Source organism: Cryptomeria japonica, chromosome 1 (genome assembly GCF_030272615.1).
Source record: "Cryptomeria japonica chromosome 1, Sugi_1.0, whole genome shotgun sequence".
Lineage (NCBI taxonomy): Eukaryota > Viridiplantae > Streptophyta > Pinopsida > Cupressales > Cupressaceae > Cryptomeria > Cryptomeria japonica.
Window position 1 is genome coordinate 639,826,099 of NC_081405.1, and position 18,100 is coordinate 639,844,198.

The following is an 18,100-nucleotide window of genomic DNA, read 5'->3' on the forward strand; positions in this document are numbered from 1 at the left end:
GCCAAAAATAGCACTACCAAAAATAGTACTTACTATAAATAGCATACTGCTAAAAATAGTAAGTGTTTCCAAAGTGATTTTTACCACATTCTAAGTAGCTGTCGAACTTACTAAAAATAGTAAGTCCTGAAAAGGTCTTCAAATTGATTTGCATGTTATACCATCGTAAAGCTCTCAGAAAACCCAGAAAAACCCAAAGAGATTAGCTGCTTTCGCCTCCACTTACTAAAAATAGTAATTTAGTCAAACTCCATTGCTTGCTATGTATGTACCCTCATTGCAAAGCTTTCTGAAAACCGAGAAGGAATCCAGAACCCAAACTAACAAACTCCAACATGCAAGCCTTCGAAAATGCTGAAACATCCCCCCAGAGATAGGAAACCCTAATTTCTGCTTCCGGCTAGCCTACAAGTCTCCAAAATAGGCTAACGGTCAACTAAGTTGATTACTACTAAGAAGGGGACGTTACAGAAAACCTACATTTTTACTTTTATGGAAATTGACATGTAATCCCCCATTAACATTAAGGGGGAGTGTTAGAACATAATGTTATTAGGGGTCACATCCTTATAACATTTATATATAATGTTCTAATATAAGGTTATAAAACCTTATATATTATATGCTTTATAAGCATATCCCATTTGAAATAATTATAATCTCATAACTAGTAGATTATTAATTATTTGTGAATGGGGGTTATTGAAAAGGTGTGACTAGTGAAGTCACCCTTCCTCCTATATTTAAGGAGGTTCTCTCTCATTTGAGAGGTGTGTGAATTTGGAGCTTTATGGTGAGTTGTATCACTATGCACAAGAGGTATTATTGGCCATGTGGAAGTATGGGAGGAGTGTCCCCAGGTTCTAGTCTATTTTATGATAGACTACATTTGTGTTTTAATAAAATGATAGACTACATGTGTAATGTTTGAGTTATGGCTCTTATGTTCTATAAATGCATTAATTTCTTTTTGTTTTTTGTAAAACTACAGTTTTCTTCTTTGCCAAGCCCTAGCCGAGTCCCAAGTTTGAGTCCTATTTTGGGTTGTTGAGTCTGCAGCGAGTACGAGTCCTAAAACTTTGGTCTAAACGATAGCATAAAGCTTGTGATTATATGTTGAGAAGTTCTTAACAAATGCAATGAATGTTTCAATATAATAAGCAACTAGATGACCATGCTGAATAAGGACCGCTCTGAGTAGAGACTCTAATGCATCAATTTCGATCTAAAATGGTTGTTGAAGATCCAGTAATGCAAGTACTAGTATGGAATGCAGTTTGCATTTTAATTTCTCAAACACTTTCCAATGCATTGTTGTCCAGATAAACTTTGCTTTAGTGCCACCTTTGGTAACTTGTTTTGGCAGCCAAGTCACATGAGATAAACCAAGCTCCACTCTTGGATGATTTGAATCTTGGTCAAGTCCACATGCACTCCCTATGCATCTACAATCTATCCCAAATACTATATCTCCCACTTGACAAAGGAAAATTTCTCCATGTTTGCATATAGCTTATGATTCCATAGTGTTAAGCATTCGCTCTATATGGCACACATGATCATCTCAATTTTGTTGATGATTAAGATGGCATCAAGGTAGACAACAACAAATGTAGTGAATGGTCAAAGAATGCCATTCATCATCCTCATGAATATGATTGGAGAGCTATTTAAACCAAAGGGTGTGACTAGCCAATCAAACAAAACTTCTCTTGCCTTGAAGGTTGGAACTTGATGATACCCAAACTCAAGATCGATTTTAGTGAAGAAATTAGCACTACAAATCTAGTTCAGCACAACCTCAACCTTTGGAAGAGGGTAGTAATTCTTCACTATGATCTTGTTGCGAACCCTAACATCAAGGACAACCTCCATGCCTCATCCTTCTTTTGTGCAAGCACAATTGGCCCATCACAAATCAATGAGTTGGGCCTGATATGTCCTTTATACATGAGTTCATGGATTTGTTGCTTGATCTCCACATTATCTAGAAATGACTTGTGGTACAAAGAGGCACTAGGTGGAAGTAGTCTAGGAATTAAATTAATAGTAAGTCTTACCACACAACCAATAGGCACTCCCTTTGGTGGTTGAAAAATATCCTTGCACTATTGCAACTTGCAGTTTAACTCTAAGGTCTCTATGGATATTGTTAGAGAAACTATGATACGTTTTGATGAAATAAGGACGTTCTTATGTTCAGGTCTCATCATCAACAGCGCAAACTTCTTGCTAGAACTAACTAGCTTCTTACGTTGCAACCGATCAATTACAACTTAGGTACTTCCTCTTATATGCAATATCTTTTAACACTAACATATATGACAACATTTCTTGGATTTGCTTCTTAGACTACATGTTGATGGTTAAGATATGGTTCCAAGTAAAACATCACATAATTCTAATTGAGCCACATTGCAAAGGACTATACCTTAAAAAGGCTTGATTTTGTACCCTAGTTGACATTGTTGAATGATATCTTTCCCATATTCCACAGCCAACCATCCAATGGAGTATAGTTGTGCATGAGACATTAATGGCAAGTTCAATCATCAAACTACATCAAAAATGTGATGTCTCACTTCTATTGTCAAGAATTAAGTGCATTCATTGGTCAAAGATCCACATCTAAGAGTGCAACAATCTTTCTACTTCCTCTATTTCTACAAGGGTAGTAGAGATCTTTACAATACCCACCATGGCACTAGGCTCAAATTCCATGATCAACTTACCCTTGTCATATGTCACAATGCTAGCATCCACTACATTAAGTTGTGCAAGTAGTCTTTTGAAGGTGACATTATGTATCAAAATAAATGTTGGAATTGTGAATTTGAAGACCAATTGTCAATCCTAGATTGCTTATTCTTGTCATTTTACAATTGTTGCTTCTTTTGTGGATGGTGTTGAAAGCCATTTCTCGGTTTAGATTTCTACTTGGAGGGCTTAAATTCTGTGTTTGTTTTGGGACTTAGAATCTTCTATCTTGACTTCAGCCTTTGCTTCAAATTTGCAAGAAAATCTATAGGCTTCTCCAATTGAAGAAATTTGTAGGAAATCCATATGAGATTGTATATGTGATCTCAACCCTAACATATACTTCAAGACAAGATTTTACTCTAAATCTTGAATACCCAATTTGGACATTAAAGTATGCACCAACTAATCTCGGCATTGGCACACTTTAGAGAACTTGATTAACTGGTTGGTGCAGGAGCACCTAGGACTTAGGCTATCTAGTTTTCTCAATTTTGGCTTGTATTGACCTTAGCCAAGTCAATAGTGAATAAGGACTCCAGGAGGGTCCAAGAGTTAGTGTTTTGAGTCAATGTAGGCCTAGGTTGAGTTCATTCTTCTTAGGTTTGCATTTTTGTGTAGATAGTGGGTTTGAGTAGGTAGTTGACCTTCTTGATGGTCAAAAGTGTCAAAACTTGGTATAGGCATTAGGGAGGGTTAAATTAGTCTTAGAAATGTTTTAAAAGTCATGTGTGATGACTTAGAATATGTCTCATAGGTTGGGAAGACCAAAAAAAGAAAAAAATGCAAAATTTCAAAAAGTTGTCATGACAACTTTTGTCCTAAATTGGTTAGCGATGGAGTTAGGGATTGTCCAATGCCCTAGGATGACTCCACACGTGGGAAAAGCTATAAGTACCCTCTCTTGCATAGTTACCAAGGTTGGAGAATGTTTTTTGTAAGTTCAACAATCTGAAACTACTCATTTTCAGACTAGTTGGCAGCATTTTGGCTTGATTTTACTCATTTTGTAATTGAAAATGGATTAAATCCATTGATCCAGCAATGGATTGAGCTTCTCTAGTGTGTTACAGTATTGTTGGTTCCATTTCAAGCTTTGTAGATAGTTTACTTTGGTGTTTTCTTGCTTTGCTTTGTAAACAGCCAGTTTTGGCTTGTATATACCAGTTTATGTAAAAATGGTTGCCCCATGAACTCCACACGTGCTGCCATCACGGCTTGTTGGGACATGAAGGGCAACCACTTGTACAGTGTACATATGCAGGGACAAGTGCTGGAGATGAGTTTCAGTATGACTGTCACCTTGTTCTAGGCGAGTCCAGGAGCAACCCGGCTAGAGAAAATAAGCTGAAGGCATAACTGAAGCCCAAAGAGGATAGTTCACTCTTCTTTCACTAGAGAAGCTCGATCCAGGAGGGGACATGACACCAAGAATTAGTGTTTTGAGTCAATATAGTTCTAGGTTGAGTTCATTCTTCTTAGGTTTGCATTTTTGTGTAAATAGTGGGTTTGAGTAGGTAGTTGACCTTCTTGATGGTCAAAAGTGTCAAAACTTGGTATAGGCATTAGGGAGGGTTAAATTAGTCTTATAAATGTTTTAAAAGTCATGTGTGATGACTTAGAATAGGTCTCATAGGTTGGGAAGACCAAAAAGTGAAAAAAATGCAAAGTTGCAAAAAGTTGTCATGACAACTTTTGTCCTGAATTGGTTAGCGATGCAGTTAGGGATTGTCCAACGCCCTAGGATGACTCCACACGTGAGAAAAGCTATAAGTACCTTCTCTTGCACGGTTACCAAGGTTGGAGAATGTTTTTTGTAAGTTCAACAATCTGAAACTACTCATTTTCAGACTAGTTGGCAGCATTTTGGCTTGATTTTACTCATTTTGTAATTGAAAATGGATTGAATCCATTGATCCAGCAATGGATTGAGTTTCTCTAGTGTGTTACAGTATTGTTGGTTCCATTTCAAGCTTTGTAGATAGTTTACTTTGGTGTTTTCTTGCTTTGCTTTGTAAACAGCCAGTTTTGGCTTGTATATAGCAATTTATGTAAAAATGGTTGCCCCATGAGCTACACGTGCTGCCATCACGGCTTGTTGGGATATGAAGGGCAACCACTTGTACAGTGTACATATGCAGGGACAAGTGCTGGAGATGAGTTTCAGTATGACTGTCACCTTGTTCTAGGCGAGTCCAGGAGCAACCCGGCTAGAGGAAATAAGGTGAAATTGAAGTGCTAAGTGCAGGGGTGTATGCCAAACCGCCATCTAAGCTTTTGGAGGGGTCCATGAAGTTGGGACAAAGTTGCCAGTGCAAGGAGAAGCCTTGACAAAGTCATTTGATGCCTAGAAACCCTTCAAAACCCTCATTTTGGGGTTAGCATATTGTACGGTGAAACAAGAAGCCAAAACCACAAAAATCTCTTGAGGTTAGGTGAAACATTGAAGAAAATCCAAACTTGCTAGGGGGTCTTTTGGACCATTTTCCTTCAAGCCCTAGAAAACCGGATTTTGGAGGCCTAATAGGGCTAATTCCTTGTAGCCCTTTTCTAGGCAAGATTTTGAAATCGGTAAGAAAGCTAATGGTTGCAAACCTCAAATGGACCCTAAATGCATTCAAAACATGTTAGAAGACACCTCCACACCTTTGCATCGACTCATGACAGTAGGAGGTCAACTTGACAAGTTGAAGCCAAGAAGCCATAATTGAGCACATGGGAAGCACTGTGAATTGGTAGGGTTCCTAGCCAAAACACTTGAAGCAAACACCTTGGAATGGTCAAGAGTCAAGCCCTAGAAGAGACTGAGAAGGACTTGGAGGTCTAGAGAGCAACTAGGCCTGGTGAGTTGGTGGAACTGAGCAACACCAACTAGGTGAAGTGTTAAGCAAACTAGGTGAACCCCATCACTGGTCATCATAGTTCCCAATTGGATAGAACGTCCTTTGAGAGCTACTACAAAACCATTCCATGTATCTACAAGTGTGTCTAAGTCATCTTCATGTGTTGTATAGTACTTATTCCACCATTTCTTCATTCAAAGAGAACACTTAAGAAGATTGAATGGAATCTTTTATCGGTTAGAGATATGATCAACCACTTAGTATGAACAAATTATGTTAAGCCAATTGTATATAAAATCTGCATCTATCTTGCCTTCAAACATGGGGATGTCTAATGATCTCGAGGTTATATTGAGAAGGGGGGTGAATCAGTATAGGACAGTCTTTTTAACTTTTTCAACTTAACAACCACAGTAATATCAATTGCACGACATCAATAATTAAGAACACAAGATTTATGTGGAAACCCTTTCAGCAAAAAACCACAGAAAAGATTGATTATATAGAATTTCTTACAAACTTTGTAGGCACCAACCTACTGGAGACACCAATCCCCGTTATCCTTTGTAGGCACCAAACAATTGGAGATGCCAATCCTCACAACTGAGCACCAACCTTCTTGAATTTGCTCCTTCAATGTATGATGATCATATATGTCTTCTCACAAATCTGCCTTTATTATATATTTATTCTTTTTTCCATACAAGGCTGCTTGAGTTTGAATGATATATCTTCTTATTCCACTCTCCTCCACAAATTTGCGCATACACACATTCTCCTTCACAATTCTGCTCACAAATATATTCTTCTTCATAATGCTGCTCACACATGCATTCTCCTTCACAGTTCTGCATATACTCCCCTTTTCAAATCTGCTTATAACATATTTATGGATCTGCTGTTATATTCAGAATTCTGCTTTTAAAATGGATTGATATATCCTATTTTCTGCTTGCATTCCAAGTCCCATCTTATCTTCCTCTTATACCATGTTATTCCTCTTCAAGAGGAGCGACTATTCAAAAAGTAACAATCCTTCCAAGGGAGGCAACTCTTCAAAAGGGTCGGCCTCCTATTAATAATAAATTTGATTTAATTTAATTTCCCTAAAAGGGGCGAACACTTCAATGGGGTCGGCCTCTTGTTGTGGGTGCTAACACTAGGAGGTCGGCCTTTATCAAAACATTATAATTATTTCTTTTAACAGCGATTTCTCAATGCGGTTGGCCAGGATGCATTCCTATTAATATATAATAAATAGACTTCATGAAAACCTCATACTTGACCACCATTTGCATAGGCAAATATTAATTCCCCAAGGCATTATTAATTTCTTTGACATCAATGACAACATTTTCAACAATGTCTAGATTGACTTGTACCATGTATGTTGTGTGAGCACCAACAGTTGTTGTGAATTGGAAGGCTTTGGACCTATCTGAAGAGCAGCAAGAACTGACCAACAATACCCACCCTTTCATTGGCATGATGTAGTTCCAGTTCTTCTCATTGTCTTTGCAATGCATCCTCTATCATTTTCTAGAAAATCTCTAGAGTTGGTGTCATTAATAATTTATCTCCGCCTAACCATGTGTGTATGACAAAGGGTCACAAGTTTCAAGCCCCAATGTTCGGTATTTAGACCTCATATGAGTGTGCATACAATTAGAGAAAAAGTTTTAGAAACCACTACAATATCACATGGAAATAATATGAAGCAATGCAGCTCTATTACCACAGGCCCGAGGTAAAATCTAGTAGACAAACCAATCAAATGGATTCAATAAGGTTATGCATGGAAACAATTGTGGACATTATAAAGATTTAAATATGCATAGTGCAAGAGAACAAGGAAAACAGAGAAGACAATTGAGAATTGAATTAAAAATGTAATAGCAAGTTTGTATTATGTTAGTTCCATACATTATATGTGAGAACAGATATCTGATATCTGTTATCTATGACCTCATCTGCCCAACTACAAAGAATGGCTATGAACATTATCATACAAAGCGGGAGGAAGATGAAGCGTCAGTTGGAGCTAAGACATTTCATATTCTACTTCAACCATCACAACCACTCATAACCTCTGAAGACTAGTCAAACCTTGCGATACTGCAGAAGTTGAGTCAGGACTTGCAAGCAGTTGGGAACATGGGAACTAAGCTAGATGTTGAACATGATGATAAAACCGCAAAGGCTGCCATGCAACACCTTAGATTTGTGGCATCATTGAGTGACGTAGATCCTCCTAGATCAAGGTGGCCTAGTACTTCTCGCTCAAGCTCAAGTAGGGTGACCACTTCTTACTTCAGCAATGTCTTGGCTGGGCAGGTACTACTCCTTTGAGCAAGAAACCACACACAAAGAGAGAGAGAGAGAGAGAGAGAACAAAAAAAGATATATAGAATTTTCTTGAGCAAATATCCCAACGCAGATAATCTATAAATACTTACATCATATAGAATTTATGATATGGGATAATACAAAAGGAAAATATAAGCTTGATATATATATTGAGAGAGGGAGAGAAAGAGAACTTCCATCACATAAAATGTATGATATGGAACAACAGAAAAGGAAAATCTAAGCTTGATTTAGGTTGGAGATAAAGTGTGTCAACCCACTCACTAAGAAAGAAAGATTTTGCTACAAATGAAGTTTTTTCTAGTTGGATGACGACAGGCTACCTCCCGTTATTGCTTTTATTCTACTTCTCTGCATTTTATTCCTCACTTATATATCCTCCTTGTTCATGCCTTTCTCTCTATTGTGGTCTGGTGAGAAGAGGGATCCATGAAAATTTGTAGCCCGCTGAGCAAGGAGGGAGTCAACTAGTCCAACAGGCAATCCAAATATCATTGACAACAACTTCAAAGCTTAATATGGATTTTAAAACTCAGACTTTTGTTTAATGTGAGATGACTCGTTCTTCTTTGCATAGCAAGGTGACTCCACTGCATGTTGCAGATTGTGTTGAATTTAAATAAACCTTCTGGGGCATTGTTAGGTCTTGCTATTTGCAAGGAAACATTGCAGTTATACAGCAGCTATATGTGCCACAGACAAAAGAAGTGTTGGATAGGCCAGAGATGAGAGAAATGCATGCCTTCGTAAGCCACGCTAGATTTTACAAGTTCATGAATGACTGCGCACTTTTATCTGCACCCTGAGAAGAATTCCTAAAGAAGGATTAATCCGTTTATTGGACGGCGGCAGCAGGTTACATTTAATACACCAAAGACAAGTTTGCAACCATACCAACACTGTAGTTTCCAATTCTTGTTGAATTTTGTCACATACTATTTTTTCAATCATTTTTTATTTTTGTTTAAGTTTGCAAATAGCTTGGTTGCATATTTCCTCTACTGGGTGTGTGTAGATATTCATAGGTGCAAGTCAAACAAACATGTTTCCAAACAGCTGACAACCATTCCTATAGGGTCTCATATTCACACTAAAACGTGTAACACAAGCATCTACTAACTGTAGTTCACAGGTGCAAAACCCTTACATTAACTAATTCCGTGTGCTTGCGGACTATTATTTATAATCTACTGTAAAATTATATTTGGAAGATGGTAAATCTCATTTTTTAAATTTCATCATCCATTCAAACACAGCCACTAAGTTCACAATTCCCATTATTGCTTACAACCATGAGTCAGAATCTTTCTTGAAATCACAAGTTAAATTTCCAATGGATTATAACGGATTTTATAAACTTTCAGAGACTCTTGATAGAACGTATCTTCTACCCTATTGCTGGATTATAAAAAGAAACCCAAAAATTGGAGAGAAGTTTAAGCTAACTACACCTGTGTAAATCCACTCTGAAATTAGGATTGGTGAGAGACAAATTCCTTGCATGAGCAGACTATTTTTTCGGTGATGGATTTTCCTTTTTCTGCGCAAAAGCTGAGGAGCATTTCTCTTTCACTATCTTTCGCCGATGTACGACAAAATTTTGCTCACGCTTTATTCTCTCATATCAGAACGAATAAGATGCTTTCGGATAGTGATCTCATGCTTGTTTCACAATTTAATTTTACGGAGCGGGAGATTTTATGCCTTGGTTATAGGTAGCAGGTTCGAAAAATTCTCAGCAAGTTTCATGGAAAATGTCGAAGAGACTATCACAGTCAAGTCATTTCTAAAATCTGTTACACGACGAATTACATGGGTTGAATGGGCACGCTGAAAAATTTTGGACTTCCGATATTTGTGTTACATAAAATATTTTCATTATTATTATTATTTATCGTATGGTGTCTATTCAATTCAAAAAAATTTGGACTACCGATATTTGTGTTACATAAAATATTTTCATTATTATTATTATTTATCGTATGGTGTCTATTCAATTCAATTTTTAATTAATTAAATTAAAAATTTGAATAATAATTCTGTAATCTGTAGTTAAATTTTTTATTTAATAATTTTAAAAAATTATTTTTTTATTTTTTATTTAATCGAAATTAGAGGCAAATTTACTTTCTTATTGTTTATAAGAAATTCTATTATAAGCTCTAGGCAAGTCAAAGGATGATAAAGTTTGGAAGGAGATATATTTGGATGCTAAAAGAGAAGAGAACAATCGTATTAGGGGTCAAAAACAAGGTCACAATAAAGAAGATCAACTATCAATTACCATGAATTTGCACTATGGTGTTAGCAAGTAGGAATGAAGATGGACTTGTCATGATCGTATGAAAATGACGCTCAAATCACCACAAATAAGAAGCAAAGAGAACTTAAGGTGGATAGCAATCGTAAGTATCACAAGATGGTCTTTAGAAGTGTATCTAGATTGGTCATGAAATGAACTTGGTGATGGCCATCAGAAGTCAAATAAGATAAGGTTGTATTTATGAGATGAATAGCTTTTGTGGCTCTAGTGGAAGCCACAATACCTAGCATTTCGTGATAGTCCCAATACAACAAAGAAGGGATACAATCATAGACCTAAATATTAGCGGTTCTAAAAGATAGTTAAGGGCATGTAGAGATTGCAGGGTTCTTGACAGAGACCTTAACAACTATGTATGACAATGATAGTGATATAAGAAAGTTTTGAACAACGTGGTGCATGAAAGTGCATACATAGTTGCATGATAATAGAGATGTATGCAATGTGTCTGGAGATAGTGATGCAAGGATGTGAACAAAAAAATGTGAACATGATCTTACTCTTCACATTAGAATCATAGGATATAGCAAGCTTGATGATAGGTGGATAAGGATGTAGAAAGAAACAATAAAATTATTGGCGACATCAAAGAAGACATTTTTTACAATATATTGTGATAGTACGGTCTAGAAATATTGACCATGATATAATTGGCATTCAACAATCTTGCCCTCCATCTTTTCTTGTGACATTTTTTTCTTCCATAATAAGTATTAAGAGGGGTGTTAAGTGTGACACTCATCTTGCAAAGTAAGAGTAATAATACTCTTGGGACAATAGAAGAAGGATATAATGTATGGGTTAGATGGCATTACAAACAGATCTATGAAGATCAATGATGCTTTGGTTGGCGGGGGTTTGCAGGTACAATTCAAAATTGAAAGAGACATTATCTCTTGCTCATGAACCTAGCTAAGAGCATTCTAAGAACGATCTTCTTGCATAGGGTCAAATTAAAGGTTATAAAGGACAAAGTTTTAGGCACTTGTGTTAAGATAATGAAATAAGATCATGAAATAACCAAATCATAGTACTGGAGAGAGTGCAAAACTCATTTCTACTAGTCATACAATGAAGATAGGACAACAAAAGGAGATTACATTGACACTCTTGAACAAAGAGCCTGACAGAAATTTTTGGTAGCAATCAAGATCTTAGATTTGTGAAGAGCATTGACCAAGGTTCGCATTAAATCTTCTTAGTCATGAGAGCACCTTAGTCGAAGGAGTAATAACTAAAGATATTACAAGCATGCTAAAAATGCTACATACCATGCAAACATGATGGCATCCACGATGAAGACTCCAAGACATGAAAATGATAGACAATATGATTTTCTTGAATAGGAAAAGACAGTCCATGAAATGCAATGATATTTCCAAACCATGAAATATCAAGATAGGTCATCACAAACAACTCATGTATGTAGGATAGTCAAGGCAACCTAAAAGTGATTGTAGAGGACACGCACAAAGACAATGATAATCATGAAGGAAAGCATGATGTAAAAAATCACCAAATGTCAATATGCAAGGATATTACATTGTGAAGACTGAACAATGCCTATGGAAGCCATGAAAGTGCAACAAAATGACATTATCTAATGACATCAAATTCAAGAAAAGGGAGTAGTTAAGACTCATAATGGCCATTTTGACATGTGTAAATATGCTCAATAGATATGTGTGCATTGAAAGGGTAGTCTCAAGCCATGATCAATTAGTTTAGATCATTCATGAGGGAGATTAATGACCAATATCAACTTCATTTGACTCAAGACAATTAAGGGTTTTTTGCAAACTTTTAGGAGAATGGTCGAGCGATTATGAAGATGGAGTAAAAGAGTAAAGACTAGAGGAGACAATATAGGGCAATTTGAAGGCTTTTTCAAATGGTTGGGAGGATTTAGGGGTAGTTTTTTACCAAGTTAGAGGTGATTCCAACCATGTAGGAGCATATTTAGGAGCCTTGTCAATAGATGAGTCAAAGAGGACTTTTCTTCATGAAGACATCTTTTTGGCGTAGCTTTAAAGGTTGAAAATTAGCAGTAAAAGTTTGGACGCCCAAGGAATTTGACTCGGCACTTGTAATTTAACAACTTGTCTTTCTCTTTTCTCACATGTTTCTAAGATGTAGAGGGTTGTTTCATTCAATAAGCAAAACTCTTAAGCCTCTTTTTAAGTTAGTTCTTGCATTTTGGATGAAATATTGTAACCTAAAGCAAGGTTCTTTCACATCTACCTTGTATTGTAACTCATTGTAACTCAGTTTCATGCAGAGACACAAACATTTCAGACTTGTACATAGTTGTAAAAAAGCATCTTTCTCAATAAATTTCACTGATTTTGCCTTCTCAAAGCTTGTTTTATTGTGTGCAAAGCATGGATTGATAAATGTTCTGAAGAAGTTGAGAAATACAACTTCAGAGATCCCAAGAACACCTGCAAGCAAAATACCTGTCACAAGAGAAGAATGGATGCAAAAAAGCAATAATGGCTCTGAAGAAAAAGATTATCATTCAAAGAGGGAATAAATAAAAAGTACAATACAATCCTTATAAAAGGAGATTAGCAACCCTAAAGGTGTGCAACCCTAAAGAAACCCTAAAGGGATAATGTGTATTTAATAATTAGAATAATTATTAGTACCTACAATATTATTAAATGCCTAAGTATAGCTTAAGCGTAGAGTATAATAGACTAATAATTAAATAAATAATTATTAGCTAATGCATGATAACTCTAACACCCCCCCTTAAGATGAACTTGGGGAGTAGCTAAAAACAACTAAGGACTATAAAATGCATGAAAGTAATAATGGGTCCCGACAACTAGGCCTGATGAGGTACCCAAGTACAAAAGATCTCTCACAACTGGAGAAAAGGAGAAAACCTCATGGGAAAAACTCCTCCCTAAAGAGAGAAATACAAGTGAAGGATTGAAGAAGCCTCCAAACAAGAGAATCTCCCAGAAAAAAAGGAACAAAGGATGAACATGAAGAACAACACTGAAGCATGAAGCTGCAAACATTGTAGAAGAATAATTGTCGATTTGAAGAACCTCCTCTGAAATAGAAGATGATCAGGTAGAGAAGACTGTAATCTACATGAGTGCCCTCAAATAACACTACTCGAATCAAATGGTAAACAAAGGCAAACAACTGAACTCAAAGATACGGATGGCAAAAAACACCAAAGTCTGAAGAGTTGATCAATCGAAGCTAGAAGGTTGCCTCCAAAAATAGGAATGAAAGAGTGTCCATATGGTAAATGATCCATGTCACCGAAATGCATAGGTAACCAGCCACTGCATCCGCCTAGTACATAGGAACAAATACTGAATACATAAATCACTCCAACGAACCAAGGAAGCATTAGAACCAACAACCAACAGGGGAAACCCCCTCCATAATGCTAACAAGGGAGAGGTGACAGGTACACTGAAACTAAAATGCCAAGAAAAATTGCATGACGAAAAACCAAGAACATCGAGAGTGCAACAGAAACTACAAACACATATAAAGGCTAGTGTTGTGGAAGGAACACTCACTTGGCACACATCATGAGGTTAATGTCGTCAAAGGAACACTCACAGGACAAAGGTAGATGGCAAACAAAGGCAAACATCAAACCACCCATGACACTTTATAATGGAGTGCGAGTGAAATAAGGCACAAGATGTGCAAGATCCCAAGCATACAAAGCATAGTGACACTTTATCTCAGTGCGTTTACAAAAAGGAAAATGCTTACAATTAAGGCTCAAAATGTCAAAAAAAGACACAAGACTGGAAATACATGAAGAATAGCCAACAACAAGTCATCCCACCCAAACGAGAAGTTTCCATGAGCTCATATTTCCAAGTAATTCATGCAAGTGTAAAAACACAAAAAACTGAATAAAATGTACCTAGAGTAAAATCTGGAAAAAGTGCATGGATGGATGTGAAGATCTCTTAAACACCGTCCCAACGTCGCTAGAATCGTGAAAAATGGAGAAACTGGCGAAAAGATATGAGCTCGAGACTGAAAACAACACCTCTGACTTCAAATCATTGTAGAATGTACCAGCAACAAAACCAGATGAAGAAACCCACAAATCTGGAAAGTAGACAAACCCATCTTTCCAATGATATCTCATTTGCCAAAAAATGTGAAAGATCCCTAAATGGATTCTTTGCTGCCCTGGATAAGTTTTAATTAATAAACTATCTTTCAGAGCCTTTTGGTGTTCTTAGAGACCAGACAGAAGATGTAGAAAGTGTTGTTTATTTTTTGGTGATGGGGATTGCAACCATTAACCAATAATAACATAGAATTCAACTCAAAATAAGATATCAGCTTCTGATTTTATTTATGACAGCAAATTACAATCAAATAGGAGTGAAGCTCGAATGGTAGGTCAACCCCTGCTCATCTCATGTCACCTAGAAAAGGGGATATTACAAAATGATAGCATATGCCCAAGTTATGGCCAAAAGAAAAAGAAAAAAAAACCTCTTTTAGGGCACAAAGAGGGTCTCAGGGGCCATGCAAAGTTGTTTGTACTGCTGACGTCAGCCGAATATACCAAGAATATTCTGTCTCGGGGAAAAAATCCCCGTGCCTGAAAACTCACCAGAAAAAACAAATGTCGCTGGAAAAAAAAAATTTGGCACAGGTAAAAGGACTGCGGGCCCGAAAAAGGCAGGCTTGCCAATTAAAGGCCTGACGACTATCGAAAAATGATGGGCGGCAGTCGAGCGGTGGGGGCGTTGGAAGGCAGTGGTTGAGAGGCAATGCAGTTGCAGGGTGACACTAGAAGGCAGTGGTCGGGAGGCGGTGTGGTTGCAGGGCGTCCGCAAGGGCCGTCACGGGCGAGGGTCGGAGCAAGTAGTGGGGCCAGAGAAGGCGGGTGGCGGCCGGAAGACAAGGCCAGTCAGCGGGGGAGCAGGGTCCATGACTTGTTGCAGGCCATACGGACCTGCAGAGGCCGCCTCCCCCCCCCTCTTTTGTGCTATTATTTTATTTTATTTTAAATGAAAAAAAAAGGTTTTTTACAATTTTTGTTGCATTCGACTTGGGTATGCCATTAAACTGCTAAAATATATATATCTCAAAATTCATGCCCTGAAAAGGGCAAAAAACCCAAAAAAGTAAAAATCAGAGCCAAAGTTGTCCAAATTGGACAAATCTTGTATGAAAATGGGGGTTTTTGGGTGTTATGTGTCAATAGTGAGTCTGTTTGAGCCCAAAATGCCCAAAAACAAAGAAGTACCCCAGAACCAAATAAAAGGCTCTAAAAAACTTGAAACCCTAACCTCCAAAAAATCTTCTGAAAAATAAGGAACAAGTAGCAGCAGATGTAGGCTCTGATACCGTGAAGAAGTTGAGAAATACAACTTCAGAGATCCCAATAACACCTGCAAGCAAAATACTTGTCACAAGAGAAGAATGGAGGCAAAAAAACAATAATGGCTCGGAAGAAAAAGATTATCATTCAGATAGGGAATAAATAAAAAAGTACAATACAATCCTTATAAAAGAAGATTAGCAACCCTAAAGAAACCCTAAAGGGATAATGTGTATTTAATAATTAAAATAATTATTAAATGCCTAAGTTTAGCTTAAGCGTAGAGTATAATAGACTAATAATTAAATAAGTAATTATTAGCTAATGCATGATAACTCTAACATGTTCCTATGAAATTCTATATTTTTCCTTTTATATTTATCTATTTGAGCACCTTTAGGTAGGATAACACATACTTTCTTGGCAATTCATATGATTGTGTGATTGATACAAACAGGAACTAGTTATGAAAGTTTTGTTTTCCTTCTTGAGTTGTGGATACGTTCACCTCTTTACGAAACACTTATGCATAGATATGGAGAAATTTTGAGTTATGTTATGTTATAGCTGAGTCATTGAGTACATGTATGTTAGAAACAACGATATAGGTTTAAAATCGGTTTGGTGCATCACCTTAGTAGTATAGGTTTCATTTGATGTTTTTCCTTTTCTCTTTTCCTAGAAAATCAAATAGTTTTGGGTGAGAATGCAAGGGAACTAACCCTCTCTAGAGGTTCACCTCAACCTTTAGGCAACCCATATGCCCGAGAGTGTTTCCATGTGTGATCAGATATACATTAAGGTGTTCAATTGAATGAAATGTTTTAATCTTCAGTCAATTTTTGTCCTCATTCAAATGTAATAACTTTTCAATATTGGATTGTCTACTCGACTTTCGATGAGGACATAAATGTAGTGACTATTCAACCCCTTTGAAATCTTATAAATAAGCTGAATTCGAATCCAATAAGATAGAGTTACAGGCATACAACTCTTAGGACAATTTTGTCAAGTCGTGACATACATCTCGTCTGTCGAGTTTGCCAATTTGTATCAACTCTCATGGAGTCCATGGGCATACATCTCCTTCACAAGTTTGCCTAACTTGTATGGACTCGGGCATGCATCTCTACCACGAGTTTTCCCAAATTGGATAGATTCAAGGGCATACATCTCCTTCACGAGATTTCCCAAAAATGTGTGGTTTTTACATATATTGAATGAAATGAAATTTTCACATGGTTTATTATGTGTTTACAATACCACCAATTCTGCTTTGGGGATTGTCCCCTCAATTGGTAAAATAATTCAAATCAATGTGTCCCAAGTTTATTGAGTTTTAAATAGTTTAGTGAAGGGCGCAAGCTTGTGTGATAATAATTTTTATATTTTTTAAAGAAAATAATAGAGATTTAATATTGTCTGTGTGAAAAAGTGAAAAGAGGTCTGATAGCTGTAGGCACAACACTTCAATTAAGTCATTACATGTATGGTTAGTAAATAAATAATAAACCATAACAAAGAGACTAATTGCCTTCTAAAAGATGCGAGTATAAGATTGCTCTCAGATTTTTATAAGCAATACCAGTGACTAGACTACACCAAGACGAAGGATTTAATCTATATGATATGAGATATTAAGCTAAAATGGATGCAAGATGGATGAAAGATTCAAGCAATAACGAATTTAAGCAATAATGGAATAAACAAAATATGGATGCAAATAATCTAAAAAAGCACAATGTATTCAATGACTCCAAAGAAAAATCAGCGTAATAATAATCTCCAAGCGTGTTCTCAAAAATCTCTGGGGTGTTTTGAATGAGAGTTGGAGGCTGAATTTATAGAGAATTACAAAAAAAATCTCAATTTAGGATTAATTGAAAATAATTGAGAAATCAAGTTCAATTAACCTTGAGATAGATTCCAATTGTAGTTTGATTGAAATGCATTTAGATAGGAAGTTCAAGTTGCATTAGAAATAAGATTTAATTAATTCCATGCACTTGTGATAAAAATAGATCAATCTTTTGTTTATTCAAGAAAAGAGTCTTTTAATGCAACTGAACTTCTTTTTCTAAAAAGCTTTGAGTTCCAATTTTGGAGAATGATCAATAATTCAATTAATTGTTTTTCCAATTTCAAGTCCTAAATTTAGAAGAAGAAATAATATCTCAAGTTTGATTTCTCTCCCAATTCAAATCTTTTATTTTATTTTCAATTTAACTCTTGCTTTGTAATTAATTCTTCTTTTGCAATAAATTAATTCCTTTTTTGCATGATTAAATGGCAAATTTATTAATTAATTAAATATGCTAGGATATTTAATAAATTAAATAGGATAATTGATCAAAATGATATTCTTGGAATGATTTAATTAATAGTGAGTAATTGATTTGCCATTTGATATTTGATGATTAAAGAATTAATTAATGTGCTCAAGATTGATTTAATTGTCTTTGGTTAGGACCTTGGTGATGT

The 18,100-nt window shown here is 36.3% G+C and overlaps 1 protein-coding gene across 1 annotated transcript in view; it reads right to left on the reverse strand.

Annotated features, from left to right (window-relative positions):
* Positions 1 to 9,811, reverse strand: part of LOC131042433 (molybdopterin biosynthesis protein CNX1) — a 202,917-nt gene extending 193,106 nt beyond the window's left edge. Inside the window, exon 1 of the mRNA XM_057975702.2 lies at positions 9,419 to 9,811. The gene's annotated coding sequence lies outside the window, so the exon portion shown is untranslated. The remainder of the gene's footprint in view (positions 1 to 9,418) is intronic.
* Between the last annotated feature and the right edge of the window lie 8,289 nt (positions 9,812 to 18,100).